Genomic DNA, 16,690 nt, shown 5'->3' on the forward strand with positions numbered 1-16,690 from the left:
CTCTTCTTTTCTTAAACTAAAACCACTTTGGGGTTTAGTTTTAAAACAAAGGCCCATACCATTTATCAAAATTCCTGACAGGAGAACATTGGCATCTCACAGAACTAGTCTTTCAATGAAAATGCCAAACCTTTATTCTCTCTGGTATTCATGAAGATAAACATCAAATTATCAATGAGCTATAATTGGTATATAAGATGAGGAAGCCCTGATCCAAAAATGAGTGAGAAGTTCACAACAAATGATTTAATTCTGAAAAGAAAAATAGTGTGTAAGACAAAACTTGAGTAATCAGAGGAGGAATGTACAATGTGCATAAGGTTAGATTTCAATCAGAAAAATGTAGCAAGATTGGAGTGTGATGATAATAAGGTGGCTAGATTTAGAGGAAAAAAGTAAAAGAATATTCAGTATAAAATAGAGAAAGACATACATTTGGAAAAGAAATTCAACAATAATGTACAAGTTTGTCAGATTATTTTTCTTATGTTTATCGGATTGCAATTTAATACGTTAGTTTTTTACAAAAGTGTTTATTGATTTGTTTAAGGATAAAATAGGGAATTCCAGGACTATGGCAAGCATATTAATTGGATTAAGTTTATGTACTAGGAAAGACAAGGTAGCTTTTCATTCTTAGGGAATAAATTAAATCTATTTTTGCTGTGTTAAGAAAAGTTCTATTTTAGCTGGTATTCTTTATTGTAATTGCACTATTTTGCACTAAATTTTAACTAAAGAAAATATTATGAGTTTTCCTGTGTTGAAACAAACAAATGGCCTAATGGTTCAAGTTCTATAGTTTGCTCAAAACAGAAAATATGACTAAAGCTTCTTGGTCTAAAATCGATAGGGTATACACAGTATTGATGAAAATCAAATAAAAGTTTTAAGTTCACTTTATAATCATGTTTAATGATTAGATTTAGTATTTAAAAATAAACTTGAGCTTTTATCATCATTTTAGAATTAATAATTCTAAGTAAAGCTTGTCATTTAATCTTGAATTATAATATATACTTTTATTGGCATTTAGTTTTATAATATATAGTTTTATTGGCACTTCATCCACATATCATATAATTCAATAGTTTAGTCATATTAAGAAGAGTTGTACAATCATTATAAAAATTTTAGAACATTTTCTTCTTCCTTGTACTCATTGTTATTCATATAGTTATTATTATTATCTAATTGCTGGAAAAATATACACAACAAAATGTTCTCCAATTCAACAACTTCTGTGTGTAATTCAGTGCCATTAATTTTACTCTTCATGTTGTGCAACTATTATTGATATCCTTCTCTTTTTCATAAAAACAGTTTCATACAAACCTAGGTTTTTGTAATGGTCAGTGAGCAGCTATGAAATTTTGTTTACTGCTCAGTAAAAACGCCACAGAAAATGTGATGTTGAACACAGCTTACAAGGACAGCGCTATTGGAAAAACTCAAGTGTAGAAGTTTCCTTATTTAAAAAAAACTGAAATGTAAATTGATGACAAGCTTCAATGTGGACATCTGTCAACTTCCCAAATGGGCAAAAAATCCACTATCAACTAATAGTGCATGTGGAGTTCATTTCACCAGGTCAGACTGTTAATCAAGCTTTCTATTTATAGGTTCTGAAAAGATTGTGTAACAGTGTATCACAAAAAAGGTCTGATTAGTGGCAGACCTGGAACTGGTTTTGTCACCACAACAATGCACCTGCTCATGCAGCCATCTCAGTGTGCTAGTTTTTGGCAAAAGACAGTATGACTCTCCTGTCCCATGCACCTTTCTCACCTGGCCTCATTCTGTGAGACTTCCTTTTGTTTCTGCAAATGAAGTGGGACAAAAAAGGACAACAATTTGACAATGTACAAATGGTGAAGGAAAAAGCAAGGGAGGTGCTGTCAGCCATCCAAACAGACAAGTTTGAAAAATGTTTCCAAAAATGTATTCACAGATATGACAAATGTATTAAATGTAATGAAGAGTACTTTGAGGTGGTAAGGTTATTTTATAAAAAATTTAAAGGCATAGCTTTGAAAAAAAATAATTCTGGCTTTTGGGGGGTACTGACTTACATGCCTCACATATTAACCCAGTTGGACAGAGAAAACAAAGTTTTTCTCATTGTAAGCCTCAGGTAAATTTGATAATCAATTTACATACAGTTCAATATTTTAAATATTTCACTACATCAAGATAATGTAGTGCAGTTTTCAACATAATTTTCAATGTCTTTGACAAAACAAATACTTCTTGCACCAAAAAAAATCACATTGAAAGTCAGGGCATTAATTATACAACTTAGAAACTTAATACTACTATATTATGTACTCTTAGTACTAAGTAAAAAGAACACATAAGACTATCATTGAATCCATTAAACAGAAGGATGTGGTGAAGAAGAATCTGTATTTATTCACCAGATGCCACTCATTCCCATGAACTCTTTTTTTTTTAATCATTTTATTAGGGGCTCATACAACTCTTATCAAAATCCATACATACATCAATTGTGTCAAGCACATTTGTACATTCGTTGCCCTCATCATTCTCAAAATATTAGTTCACCACTTAAGCCCTTAGTATCAGCTCCTCAGTTTTTTCCCCTCCCTCCCTCATCGCCCCTCCCTCATGAACCCATGATAATTTATAAATCATTATTATTTGTTCATGTATTACATAGTCCGACGTCTCCCTTCACCCACTTTTCTGTTGTCCATCCCCCAGAGCAGAGGTTACACGTAGATCCTTATAATTAGTTCTCCCTTTCTACCCCACCTTCCTCCACCACTGATCATGAAGGGATCATCTGTCCTGGATTCCCTGTGTTTCCAGTTCCTATCTGTACCAGTGTACATCCTCTGGTCTAGCTGGATTTGTAAGGTAGAATTGGAATCATGATAGTGGGAAGGGGCGACATTTAAGAATTAGAGGAAAGATGTATGTTTCATTGTTTTTATACTGCACGCTGACTGGCTGGTCTCCTCCCCGAGACCCTTCTGTAAGGGGGTGTCCCATTACCTACAGATGGGCTTTGGGTCTCCACTCACCACTCAACCACATTTACAATGATATGCGTTTTTGTTCTTTGATGGCTGATACTTTATTCCTTTGACACCTCATAGTCATACAGGCCGGTGTGCTTCTTCCATAGTGGCTATGTTGTCTCTGAGCTAGATGGCTGCTTGTTTACCTGCAAGCCTTTCAGACCCCAGACATTATATCTTTTGATAGCCGGGCACCATCAGCTTTCTTCACCACATTTGCTCATGCACACATTTGGCTTCAGCGATCGTGTTGGGAAGGTGTGCATCATGGAATGCCAATTTAATAAAACAAAATATTCTTGCATTGAGGAAGTACTTGAGTGGAGGTCCACTGTCCATCTGCTGCCTTAATACTAAACCTATAAATATATGCGGGTAGATCTATTTCCCCATCATCGTATATAAATATATTTACATATATACATGCCTGTATTTAGACCTCTATAAATGCCCTATGCCTCCTAGTTCTTTCCTCTATTTTCTTGTACTTTCCTATTTTCCCAGTATCATGCTCAGCCTTCATTTGGGTTTCAGTAATTTCTCTTGGTTACATTACCCTTGATGAATCACTACCAGGCCTCTCACACCCTCCTTGCCACTAATTTTTTATCACTTGTTGTTCTCTTGTCCCTAGGGTTGGTCAACACCAATCCCTCTGCCACCCCTCCTTTTAAGTTGGCTACCATATGTACCCCTGGATTTGGTGTGGCCCCAGCCATACTACCTGTACCTCAATCCTGGAATGTTTCTATACAGTAGCTTTTTCCCTGTGCCCAATTTGTATTTCTTTTTTTATATATATATAAAGTTACCTCAGCAGACTCATGTTGTACTTGTTCTTATGCACTTGGCTTACTTCACTTAGCATAATGTTCTTTGGTTCTTCCCATGCGGCACTATGCTTCATGCATTCATCACTGCTTTATAGCGATGCACAGTACTCCATTGTATGTGTGTACCACAGTTTTTTTTTAATTCATTCCTCTCTTGGTAGAAATTTGGGCTGTTTCCAACTCCTTGCAATTGTGAATGGTGCCACGATAAACATTGGAGCACAGATGTCTGGCCGTGGTTTGTTTCTTGCCTCTTCTGGGTGTACACCCAGTAGGGGGATTGCTGGGTCATATGGTAGCTCAATTTCCATCTGTTTCAGAAATCACCAAATCGATTTCCATAGTGGCTGTACATACCTACAGGTACACCAGCAGTGGATGAGAGTTCCTATCTCACCACAGCCCCTCCAACACTTGTTGCTTTCTGATTTTTGAATTGGGAAATCTTTCAGGGTGTCAGGTGGTATCTCATAGTTGTTTTAATATGCATTTCTCTTATGGCTGATGATCGGGAACATTTTCTGATATGTTTATTAGCCATTCGGATTTCAGACTCTGTGAAACTTCTGTTCAGGGCCTTTGCCCCCCTCCTCAGTGGGCAATTAGTTTTTGTCGTATTGTAAGCTTGCAAATTATTATAGATTTTAGTAATAAGGCCTTCCTTTGTCTGATGTGTCATTGCTAAAGATGTTTTCCCAATCTGTGGGCTTTCTTATTACTCTCTCAGTGACTTCTTTCGATGTACACAGGTGACTTATCTTCAGTATATCCCACTTGTCTACTTGTGACTCTTCTGTATTTGTATCCTTCCATATTTCCAATAGCCTATGTATTCCTTGTGCCAAGGTTCTCAGGCTTGTCCTAATTCCCTCATTTATAGTCCCAATAGTTTGGGGTTTTACCTCAAGTTCTGTGATCCACCTTGAGTTTATTCTTGTGCATGGAGTGTGCTAAGTGTCTTGGTTCATTTTTCTGCAGGTAGATATCCATTTTTTCCAGCATCATCTATTTAAGAGGGCATCTGCTTCCCATTTGATATTTTTTTGGCCCTTATCAAAGATCGGTTTCCTGTATGCTGATGTTTTTATTTTTGGGTCTTCAGTTTTTTTCCCATTGGTCTGATTATCTGTCGTCATGCCAGTACCACACTGTTTTGACTACTGTGGCCGTATAACACATGCTAAAGTCAGGTAGAGCAAGCCCTCTAACTTTGTACTTCTTGAAGAGTTCTCTGATAATTCTGGGCTTCTTCGCCCTCCATATGAAGTGGGTAATCAGTTTTTCCAATTCTTTGAAGAAGGATAGTGGTATTCATATCGGGATAGCATTAAACTCATATAGTGCCTTGGACAGAACTGACATCTGTATTATATTGATTCTGCCAATCCATGAACATGGGATGTTCTTCCGTTTGTTGAGCTCACTCTTGGTTTATTGTAGAAGTGGTTTATAATTTTCATAATTTTCTTCGTACAAATCTTTCAGTTTTTTAGTAAGGTATATCCGTAGATATTTCAATTTGTGCTTGGCTATTGTAAAGGTTACTATTTTTTTAATTGTCTCTTCTGTGAACTTGTCTGATGTGTAGAGCAGTCCAATAGACTTCTGTTTGTTGATTTTGTATCATGCCACTCTGACATATTCCTCTATTGCTTCCAACTCCACTTGTGGAGTTCAGGGGATTTTTGATATATAGAATCATATTGTCTGTGAATAATGATAATTTCGCCTCTTCCTTCCCCAAATGAATACCTTTGATGTCTTTTCTTTGCCTTATGTTGTTAGCTAGGACCTCCAGTATGATGTTAAATAGGATTGGATACAAGGGGCATTGTTGTACAGTCCCCTTTGTAAATGGAATTGTTTTCATCTTTTTTCCATTGACTGCCACCTTGGCTGTTGGTTTTTCATATAAAGCTTATATAACATTGAGGAATTTTTCTTTTATTCCTATCTTCTTGTCTTCAACAGGAATGTCTGTTGGATGTTGTTGAATGCTTTTCCCAAATCTATCGATATTATCATGTGGTTCTTATCATTTTTCCTGCCAATATGGCAAATAATACTGATGGTCTTTCGTATGTTGAACCATCCCTCAATTCCTGGTATGAATCCCACTTGTTCACCATGAATTATTTTTTCATATGCTGTTGTAGTCACCTAATCTGGTGTCAGTTTAAGGATTAAGAGTGTAGGGGTGGAGTCTAGGCTGTCAATCTGGAGATAGCCAATGAGACTCCTGTGTGGGAATGGTCTTCTGAGAATTCTGGGAAATTTGGTACTTCCTTCTTGGAGGCAGAAGACACCTCTCTCTCTCTCTGCTACTCCCTGGGAGACATTGCAGAAGACAAGCCACATGGATGCAACCAGACCTCAGAAACTGGAGAAGCCACAGAGAGATCCCTGCCAGTGCTGAAATGTTTCCAATAACACTGGATCCAAAGACTTTCTACCCACTGGCCTGTGATCTTCTGCATTAGGCATCATTGCATGTGTTTCATGAGTCTGAAAAGGACTTTCTAGATTGATATAGGACATGTGAGGTAATATTGGACTATGGACTTGATCTGGACTGGGCTGGGATGTTTTCTCAATGTTCAATTGTTCTTGTATATAAATCTCTTTCTTATACACATAGGTGTGTCCATGAATTTGTTTCTCTAGTCTACCCAGACTAACACACATGCTTTTGTATTCTGTTGGCCAGTATTTTGTTAAGGATGTTTGCAGATGTTCATTAGGGATATTGGTCTGTAGTTCTCAATTCTTGTGGGATCTTTGCCCACTTTAAGTATCAGAGTTATACTAGCTTCATAAAAAGAGTTTGGGAATATTCCATCTTTTTCTATGTTCTGGAAGAGTTTATGTAGGATTGGTGTCAGTTCTTCCATGAATGCTTGGTAGAATTCGCCTGTGAAGCCATCCGGTTGGTAATCCCTTAATAACCTTGTCTATTTCTTCCTTTGCTATGGGTCTGTTGAGGTTCTTGACATCCATCTGGGATAGTCTAGGGAGGGATTGTGTTTCCAAATATTTGTCCATGTCTTCAAAAGTTGTTGAATTTGTTAGACTATAGGACTTCATAGTACTGTGTAATTATCCTTTTGATTTCATTAGGGTCCAATGTAATCTCCCCTGTTTCATCCCTCGTCCTTGCAATTGACGTTTGTTTCTTCCTTTTTTTTGGTTAGGTTTGCCAGTGGTCTATCAACTCTGTTAATTCTTTCAAAAAAACCAACGTTTAGCTGCATTGTTTCCATAGTTTTTCTGTTGTCCCTCTCCTGTATCTCAGTTCTGAATTTTATTATTTATATCCTCTTGCTAATAGTAGGATTTTTCTGTTGATTCTGCTCTAATTGGTATACGTTTTGTGCCAGCATATCATCCACGAGTCTCTCTTCTCAGGTAAATTTCTGCTTTTTTCTCTACTCCAAATTATGGCTACCCACCCCCACCCCCCACTCCCCAGGCGATGAGCTCAAGGCAGCTAACAGTGCTGCAAGCTCTGGTATAAGGTTCTCCTCATGTCTGGGGTTAGCTTTTCAGCTGGAACCCGCAAGCCCAGCTCTCTGAACCTAGAGCAATTTAGTGCATTCTTGGTTCACTTTGTGAGTGGAAATCACACCAAAAAAGGGATTCCAGAGAGACCCTAGTAGCCTAATTCTAATGTAATGACTCCACCTCCCAGTTTCCTTCACCTTCCCTCCCAATATTCTGGTTTGGCAGCGGGAGCTCCAGACGGGTGAGTCTTAACTAGTCACCATTTTCCTCCCAAAACATCTCATTCCTGTGAACTCTTATTTGACTTTTAAGAGGTATACTCATAAGTGAGCTCAAAGGCTTCAATTTGCAAAATTTGATTTATTTCTTACATGGGAAATTTTAAGTAGGGTGCTGTTAGGTAAGAACTGAGCTAATAATACTGTGTTAATATGACTTTTCACACATAATGTACTGTTATCATAGCTTCATGTAAATTATTAGAATTTTGAAAAATTAATTAACTGCAAGATTTTTTTTCTTTATTCGCAGTGTGTTTTTCCATCAGGAATGTTTGCATCTGGATATTTTCTGTAGTATAATTAAAAGGAACAAGATAACAACAATATTTCTCAACAGAGAAAAACTGGACTATCATTCAAAGGCCAAAATATTCCAGAAACTATTATCATATATAATTCACAAAAGAACTGATTATGTAAATACTGAGTGCATTTTTTCTGAGTTGTATATTTATCCAAACATATTAATTCAACATATTTATTCAAAGGAAAAATCACCAGAGTAAATTGACAAAAATTCAGCTCTACAAATTTCTGGAGTAATTTCTTTACTGCCAGATTAGGGCATCTGAGAGCAACACAAGCTCAAAGTTTTCCTTAGGATCTGACTAAATGCTAAATTCAGGTGTGACAACAATGCTGCATTTCCCTGGAGATGTAGTTTATAATGACTAATCAGTTACTGTTGAGATCCCACTCATAGCAGCCCTACATGCATCAGAATAGCACTATGCTGCACAGGGTTGTCAATGGCTGTTTTTTCAGAAGATCCCCTTGGCCTTTCTTCCAAGACACCTCTGAACAGATTCAAATGGACCACCTTTCCACTAACAGCCATGAGTGTTAAGCATATGTACCATCCAACTAGACTGATAATAATATAACTCAGAATTCAAAGGCCCATATAAAAAACCCTTAAATTTGACCAATCAAAATGTTAGCGATAACACCCAAGTGACACTTTTGTTCTTTATCACTTTAAAGAGGACTTGTCCATCACATTTGCCCATTACAATATGCCATTTGATTTTTTTGACTTCTGCTTCCAAAAGCAGATTGTGTACACAAGTAAAATGAAATCCTTGACAAATAAGTATATGTGTGTAAACTTAATGTCCTTGGGTGAAGAAAATAGTTAATAAGTTTGGCTGCTCACCACAAGTATAGTGGCTCAAATCTACCCACAGTCTTCTCAGAAGAAAAACTTAGAGATCTACTTCCAAAAATCTCAGCCATTAAAACCCTTTTACTCCTATGACACATGAAGCTGCCATGAGTCAGAGGCAGTTGGTTAGCTGTATGAGAACTGAGGAAGAAATGCTGGTGAAGGGAAATTTTGAAAACAATCTATATATCTTGGCATTTGGTAATATCAATGAATACGGTTGTAATCGTGGTTTTAATAATAAATGATGACTCAAATGCAGATATACACAGACACTATAAGAATAACATCATACCGTGTGGCCTGTGTATTTCTGTTATGCCGGGAGCTGTGTCCCCTGTATTGAAAATGCCAGCCGGCTCACCTAAAGTGTACACAGTTCATCAGAACTTCCAGACTAAAAACAGATTATGAAAAAAGAAAAGGCTATCCGCGTCTGAGGAATTAGTCATAAAAACCTTATGACAGAATTGAAACATTGTAAGATATAGAACTCATGAAAATAAACAGAACATTGCTGGAAATAGTCCAGAAGATGAGCCCCTCACATTGGAAGGTGCTCAAATATGACTGAGGAAAATCTGCTGTCTCTTAATAAGATCAACTATAATGACATCCCATTGTCTTCAGTATGAAGTTAAGCAAACATGCAATCAAAATGCATTGATAATTTTTGGAGATTGGAATGCAAAATTTGGAAATAAAGAATGAACAGTAGTTGAACTATAGGGCCTTGCTGATAGAAATGAAGCTGAGGATCTCATGATAGACTTTTGCAAGACCAATGACTTCTTTGTAGTAAATACCTTTTTTCAATAACACAAACAGCAACTATGCACATGGATTTCTCCATATGGCAGACACAGAAACCAAATTGATGGTATCTGTAAGAAGAGTTGATGGAAAAACTCAATATTTGCATCTAAACCCAGGCCAAGGCCTGACACAGTAAAGCATTATAATGAAATGTGCAAAGACCTCGGGTTAGAAAGCCAAGCGGTGGGAAGGTGACACCTTCTGTGTATCTTAACTGAAAGAATTCAAGGGGAAAAAATCTAAGCTTTAACTAGAGTCGCAATAATGAAAGATTCTATGGGGAAAATTTTGAACTACACAGGAAGCATCAAAAGAAAATGAAAAGAATGTACAGTCACTGTACTCACAAGAGCTAGTCAACACTCAAGAATTTCACGAGGTAGCATATGTGCAAGAACCAGTGGTAGTCTGTGCCAGGAGATTTGGAGGACAATAACTTGACCAACTGACTGAAAGAGTTGTCTATTGTACCCATTCCAAACAAAGCTGACCCAACAGAATGCTCAATAATATAGAACAATATTATCAATATTACATGCAAGTAAAATTTTGCTGAAGCTCGCCCAACAATGGTTGCAGCAGTACATTGACAGGGAGCTACCAGAAGTTCAGTCCATTTTCAGTAGAGGATGTAGAACAAGGGATACCATTGCTGACATCACAAGGATCTTGGTTGAAAACAAATAATGCCAGGAAGATGTTTAATTGTGTTTTAGTGACTATGCTAAGCCATTTAACTGCGTAGAACATATCAACCTATGGATAACCTTGAGAAGAATGAGAATCCCAGACCACACAGCACTCGTGCAGAACCTATACATGGATCAAGCTGCTGCAGTGAGAATCAAACAAAGGCATAATGCCTGATTTAAAATCAGGAAAGATGTGCGTCAGGGTTGCATCCTCTCAGCGTACTTATTCCATCTGTATGCTGAGCATATCATCAGAAAAGCTGTCTTATATGAAGAAGAATATGGTTCAGGAATGGATAAAGCTAATTAACAACCTGTGATTAGCAGTTGACACAACCTTGCTTGCTGAAAGTGAGGAAGATTTGAAGCACTTGCTGAGGAAAATCAAGGACCACTGGGTTCTATGGTTTACAACTCAATATAAGAAAACAGAAATCCTCACAACTGGACCCATAGGTAACGTCAGTGGCAAGATCCAAATAATTAAACAACTGGTTCACTGCCCTAATGACCATTTTAAGTATAAAAAATTATATATTGAAAGGTGGTTTGTTGTTTCATACAGTTAATACCTAAATAAAAACAATAAAAGGTACGCAAAACCAGATTATGTTATAAGAAAGTTTTAAAACATTAATGAAAAATATTAAATAATGCCTGAGAAAAAAACAATACAAGGTGACTTAAGACATTTCCACATTCGTTTTGATTGGCATTCCCACTTGTCATACCATTCATTTTTATCCAAGTATCCTCAGCTGTGTGATTTACCCTTAGGCATCTCTCACTGTAGGAGTTTGATCCCATTTCTTTAGATGTAGGCCAAGTGGATTATAGTCATTGTGTTTGATATATTAGAAGCAAGTGATTCCTCTGAACATACTGTATTTATCTTTGAAAAACTTCCTTCTGCTTCTGCTGAACTTACCGCAATTGTTCTAACAAAATTTTAACTCTCTGAACACTTTCAGGATTGCATAATTCACTCATAATACGTTGTGGGAATTTAGGGTGTAACACACACTGAAGTAAATGACAGCTTGTCACCCTCTGGTTGGTTGGTTGGCACTTTTCCTCTATATAGTATATGCTTTTTTACTGAAGTAATAAACCCAAGGGAATAAAAATGTAACATTTCATCAAAGGTATAATGAGATTTATGAAATGAAAAATAAATATTATAAGCATAGTTCCATCTATTTTTTAAAACCCATGGATAGAATGAACATTATCATCAGTGCTTAGAGTCTGCTATTATGCAGATGAATTTTTACAAAGTGTAAGGATTGTAAATTTGTGATTTTCACATTGGGTGGCTTCCTAGCTGCTCAACCTGATGATAAGTGCCATTTTAGCATCTTGTGATAGTCAAGGTTTATTGTGCCAACCTGATGGATAAACACATGTGGGATTAATTGAAGGGCAGAGAGGTAAATGGCTCTGTGAGCCTCGCTCTCTGGTTCTCTGGTCTCTTGTTCTCTGATGGTCAGACCAGTGTGTGGCTGCCTTAACTGGTTCTTTCCCTGAGATGACAAGGCTCACTTTGTGTGAGACATCCCGTGAGGAGAAGCCACATGGACCTACCCTGATGAATCCCTGGGTGCTGGAGAATTTGCGTGGAGACCACTGCCAGCGCTGAGATGCTTACACACTTACTGGTTCGGCTTTTCTCTTGCAGTCAGCGTCATTGTATGTGTTTTGTGAGATGGAGGAGGAATTTGTAGATCAATGTCAGACATATAGGCAAATGTTGGACTTATGGGCTTGGACAGCACTGGGTTGGGATGCTTTCTTAATGTGCACTTACCCTTTATATAAAACTCTCTCATATACATATGAGTTTCTGTGGATTTGTTTCTCTTGTCTACCCAAACTAACACACATCCAGTTCATTAAACTCAACAAAAAATTAGATAACCCTGAGGGGGCAGTCCCAATCCAAACTATGTGGACAGACCCCCTCCCAACAGAAGAATTCACTTCAGAGGACAGCATTGAAGCTACAGCTCAGGGAGAGGGGCATGTCTGATCAGAGCACACAGGCACAAATGAAGGGGGAGGAAGAGAGAGAGGAACACATCCTGGCCCACCAAGCCCTATGGATGATATTCCTGCTCAGAGCAGCCAATGCACAGAAAGGACCATAGGGAAAGCCCCACCATGAGGTACAACGTGCCTCACTGACCCATAGCACTATACAGGGAACAACACTGGAGACACTATGCAGGAATTGCACCCGATCTGACCCCACCACACTGAGGCAAAACACAAAGGGCATGCAACAGAACAGCATGGGGAGCATAGCAACAAAGTCCCCAGAGAATACCAAAAATAAACTTTGGGGCCAGGGCTTGGCACCCCATCATACTCAACCAGAAAATACTCCTAAAAGTCAACAAACAAACCGTGAACTATTTACAGGCTTTTCTTTTTTTGTCGTTGGTTTTATTGTTGTTGTTTTTATTATTTTGTTCTCTTGCTTTGTTTTGCTCTGTCTTGTTTTTTGTGCATATTATTATCTCTGCATGTCTATCTAGATAAGTGATGAGACCACCATAGAACTTCCTTGCAAGACATTGAACTACCTTGCAAGACGTTGAACCACCTCAAAAGAAACAAACACAAGAAACTCCATTGTAGAAAAGAAATAAAGATGACATTAGGGCCCAGCCAAGAAGTTGGACCATCACCAAGAAATAACAGCTGGTCCAAGAAGCCACCGCAAAAGTGTGGGAAACCCCAATAAGACTTGGATTAACCTAACCAACACCCAAAAGCCATCCAAGTCACCTAAAGTGTGGAGAAACCTGATAAGTCTTGACTGGAACATTGGTGACATCAAAGAGCCAGCCAAGCTGTCCATTTAAACCTGGGTCAAGACACTGACTTTTTAGAGAGCTAGGAACCAAGGAGACATCAACTCCTGCTCTCCAACTCTACTGGGGTAAGTACACCGATGAGGCAATGCTTGTTGGGATTATGATGCTGGAATAATGATGTGTGTAAAGAGTGCTGTTGTTATGCCCTTATGCTCATACTTGCCCCAATACGTTTATCCTTAGCAGTTTGAGTTATTTTTAGATTGTTTGATGTGTGTTTGCAGTGAATAAACCGAGCATTCAAAAATGTCTGAGCGTTAAGTAATTATTGATAGTGCCGCTCATGACATAATGGCGTAAATCGGCATTTTTGCCTTGTAATTCGGACCTAGCGATCAAGCCTCTCCGGACTGAGACTCACTCATGTGACCCACCGAGGGGAGGGGCCTCTGAGACTGAAAGGTTGCTGATGGTTACACTCCATCCATAAGACGACTGATTCCAGTGGCACCCAACCCAGGGAGCGATACCCAGGCTGAGTAGTAGTCACCCCAGGCACAGAGGACCAGCAAACTCATACGGGAACCTAGTGAGCTGAAAAGCCGCTGCTGGGGGGGACATACTCCATCACTATAACCTAAGAGGAGCTGGAAATAACTGCCTCTCCCTGAAAGGGGTGCAAAGATGAGAGCAGTTTCTCGTGCCTGAGTGCGTAGACTGGGTCAATGAGGTATAAAATCGAAGCAAAAATCCATTACTACCAGCACATGATCAGGCTAACGCCACCAAACAATCTAATACTATGATATAACTTAGTGAGGAAATTACAGAAGTGGTTGTGGATTCAAAATCTGTACAACGGTGTTTCCATGTTTAAAAAAGATAAACCTCAGGACTTGCCTCTCGGCAGCCCATTGGGTAAAGTGAAGCAAGCACTTAAAGATAAGAAAGCCTACAAACCCAGATCTTTGGAAATAGACTTAAGAAACCCTAGAAATGTCAAACCAGTCATTGAAAGAGCTGAACCTAAGGAAGTGCCATCTATTTTACTACCGGCATGTGACCAAATACACAATGACTTACAAAAAGGAAATAACCTAGCCATCCAGCAATTGCAAGCCTTAGTGATGCCGACCCATTTAAAGACTCAGTCCCTGTAGAGACTAAAGAACGTAACCCAAGCACTGTCACAAAAGTGAAGAAAAACCTAGACCTCTGGGGAAATCCAACCAGACAGGAAGAGAGGCTAACAGAAGTGTCTATGTCAATATGAGACAGGACTTAGCTCAGAAAGGAAAAACGGACATAGACTGGCGAGTTACTTTTGAGACAAAGGAGCTAGCACAAGACAACTTGCTGGAAGAGAGTTATTAAATATTATTTCCAGTTGTGAGAATCATGAGGTATAAGACACTTTGAGGAGTTATGGGTGGGTTCCCTATGGTCCTGGATGAGCCGGGCCTACCGCACGGTAGGGCCCTACATAGACGTGTCATGGTATACCGAGAAATTAAAGTGGCATACTCAAAAAGAAGGGACACAGGTTTTAAGGAAACCAGCCCTGCTTAAAATTATGTATGACAATACTGTACAAACTCCCACAGTGATCCCTGCCAACGAAGGCATAAAATGAGGCTTCCTCACAGGTGCACCTGAGAACTTAAAATTAATCTACATTTCTGCCTTGCAAGGATGCAGAACAGTGGGAGAAATGATGTGAATGCTGCAGCTACAAAAAGACCTGGGTCTAGGACAGCTGAAACTGTCATTTGGGGCACAAAGAACAAACCCATCCATGGGAAATAATGGAGGTGGTGGACAACCTCGGAAAACCCCACAAGTTCAGCCCAGATATAATACACAGCCACCACAAAGGTCACCCAATTTTAGTAATGGACCTGGGACCTACAATAATTCTAGGAACCCTCCACCTCCAAAAAGAGGGGGGCCCCCAGGGGCAACCCTGGGGAAACAAGGGGCCAGAGGGTGGACAGACTCAAGGGTTCCAAACTGGCCAATCAGCACCCTGGAGGTCCAGAAACCCAAACCATCAGGGCTACAGATCAAACCAGCAGCCAAGGAGATAAAGTGGGCTTTACGGGATAACAAAATCTACCCGAGGAACAAACCTGTATAAATTGGGTATTTCCAGATAATAGACCATACGTAAACTCAAATTATGTGATAGGGGGAAAAGAATGTTTGGATAAATTTCTTATTGACACAGGCTCTCAAATGAGTACAATAAATAGGAGAATTAAGGGGAAAGAACAGGCAGACATCAGAGGAATTACAGGGAGTATGATAACTTGTTATATAACAGACATAATCTGCAAAATATATAACAAAATTATAAGCAATCTTCCTGATTCATTGGGAATTATAAATTTGTTATCAGCTGAAAAGAATAAATATTCTGCACCTATAGGCATGTCTGATATGTTCTTTGCCATACCCCTGGCAAACAAATGCCAGGAATACACTTCCTTTATTTGGGAAGGCAAATTATACAAATGTTTAAGATTACCATTGGGCTATCTTAACGGCCCGGCAATAGCCCACACCACACTAGCCTCCCACATACCCAAACTAAAAAATGACTCAATATATCACTACATAGATGACATATTATTAACCAATGAACATTTAGATGACCTAACGGAAGATCTCACACAATTAGTTACCACCCTTAGAAATCAAGGATGGACAATAAACGAAGATAAAATACAAAAACCAGATACCAGTGTAAAGTATTTAGGTATAGAATGGAGCAGTACAGGACACAAGGTGCCTGACAAAATTCTAGAAAAAATGGACACTATACCTGAGCCAAAGAATAAGAAGGATGCACAGAAATTAAATGGAATATTTGGATATTGGAAAACACATATTCCCTTTTTACAATGGCTATTGAGACCAATGTATAAAGTCACAAGAAAAAGCGAGGATTTTCATTGGGGGACAGAACAAAGAGAGGCTTTAAAATATATAAAACAATACATTAGAACTTATCAAAGCCTAGAAAGGCCAGGGGGACAAGATAAATTAAGGATAGATATAATGAAGGACGAATTCACTATATGGGGGATATTCAAAAAGTCACTTGGAGATCCAAATTATAAACTGTGTAGATTTTATGCCCAGAGATTCCCATATTCTAGAACAAGATATAATTTAATAGAACAAGTCATATGGGCCGCCTACACGGCCACCCAACAGGCTGAACCCTGTATCAAAGATTGGGAATGTGTTTTTAGGACACATATACCTATTGCAAAAACAATTAGCCTTAGCCTTGAACACATGAAAGGAGTTAGTCTGGATCCCAAACAGATGGCTTGGAGATGGTATCTCCAACAGCTCACTACGAAGAACACAGGAACTCCAAGTATGATCCTTGAAGTCTTGGCAGATTTCAAAGTAGAGCCCCCTATTAAAGACATAGGAGAAACAGAACATCCTGGCCCAAACACTGGGCAATGGGGTCCTGAGTTTTCTCCTGAACTCACAAATGTTTGGCTCACAGACAGATCCTCCAT

The 16,690-nt window shown here is 38.7% G+C and overlaps 1 pseudogene; it reads right to left on the reverse strand.

Annotated features, from left to right (window-relative positions):
- The window catches only part of LOC115870944, a 69,587-nt pseudogene extending 52,897 nt beyond the window's left edge, over nt 1-16,690 (reverse strand).

The sequence above is a fragment of the Echinops telfairi genome, unplaced genomic scaffold (genome assembly GCF_000313985.2).
Source record: "Echinops telfairi isolate 266 unplaced genomic scaffold, ASM31398v2 ScPeMD7_3509;HRSCAF=4178, whole genome shotgun sequence".
Taxonomy (NCBI): Eukaryota; Metazoa; Chordata; class Mammalia; order Afrosoricida; family Tenrecidae; genus Echinops; species Echinops telfairi.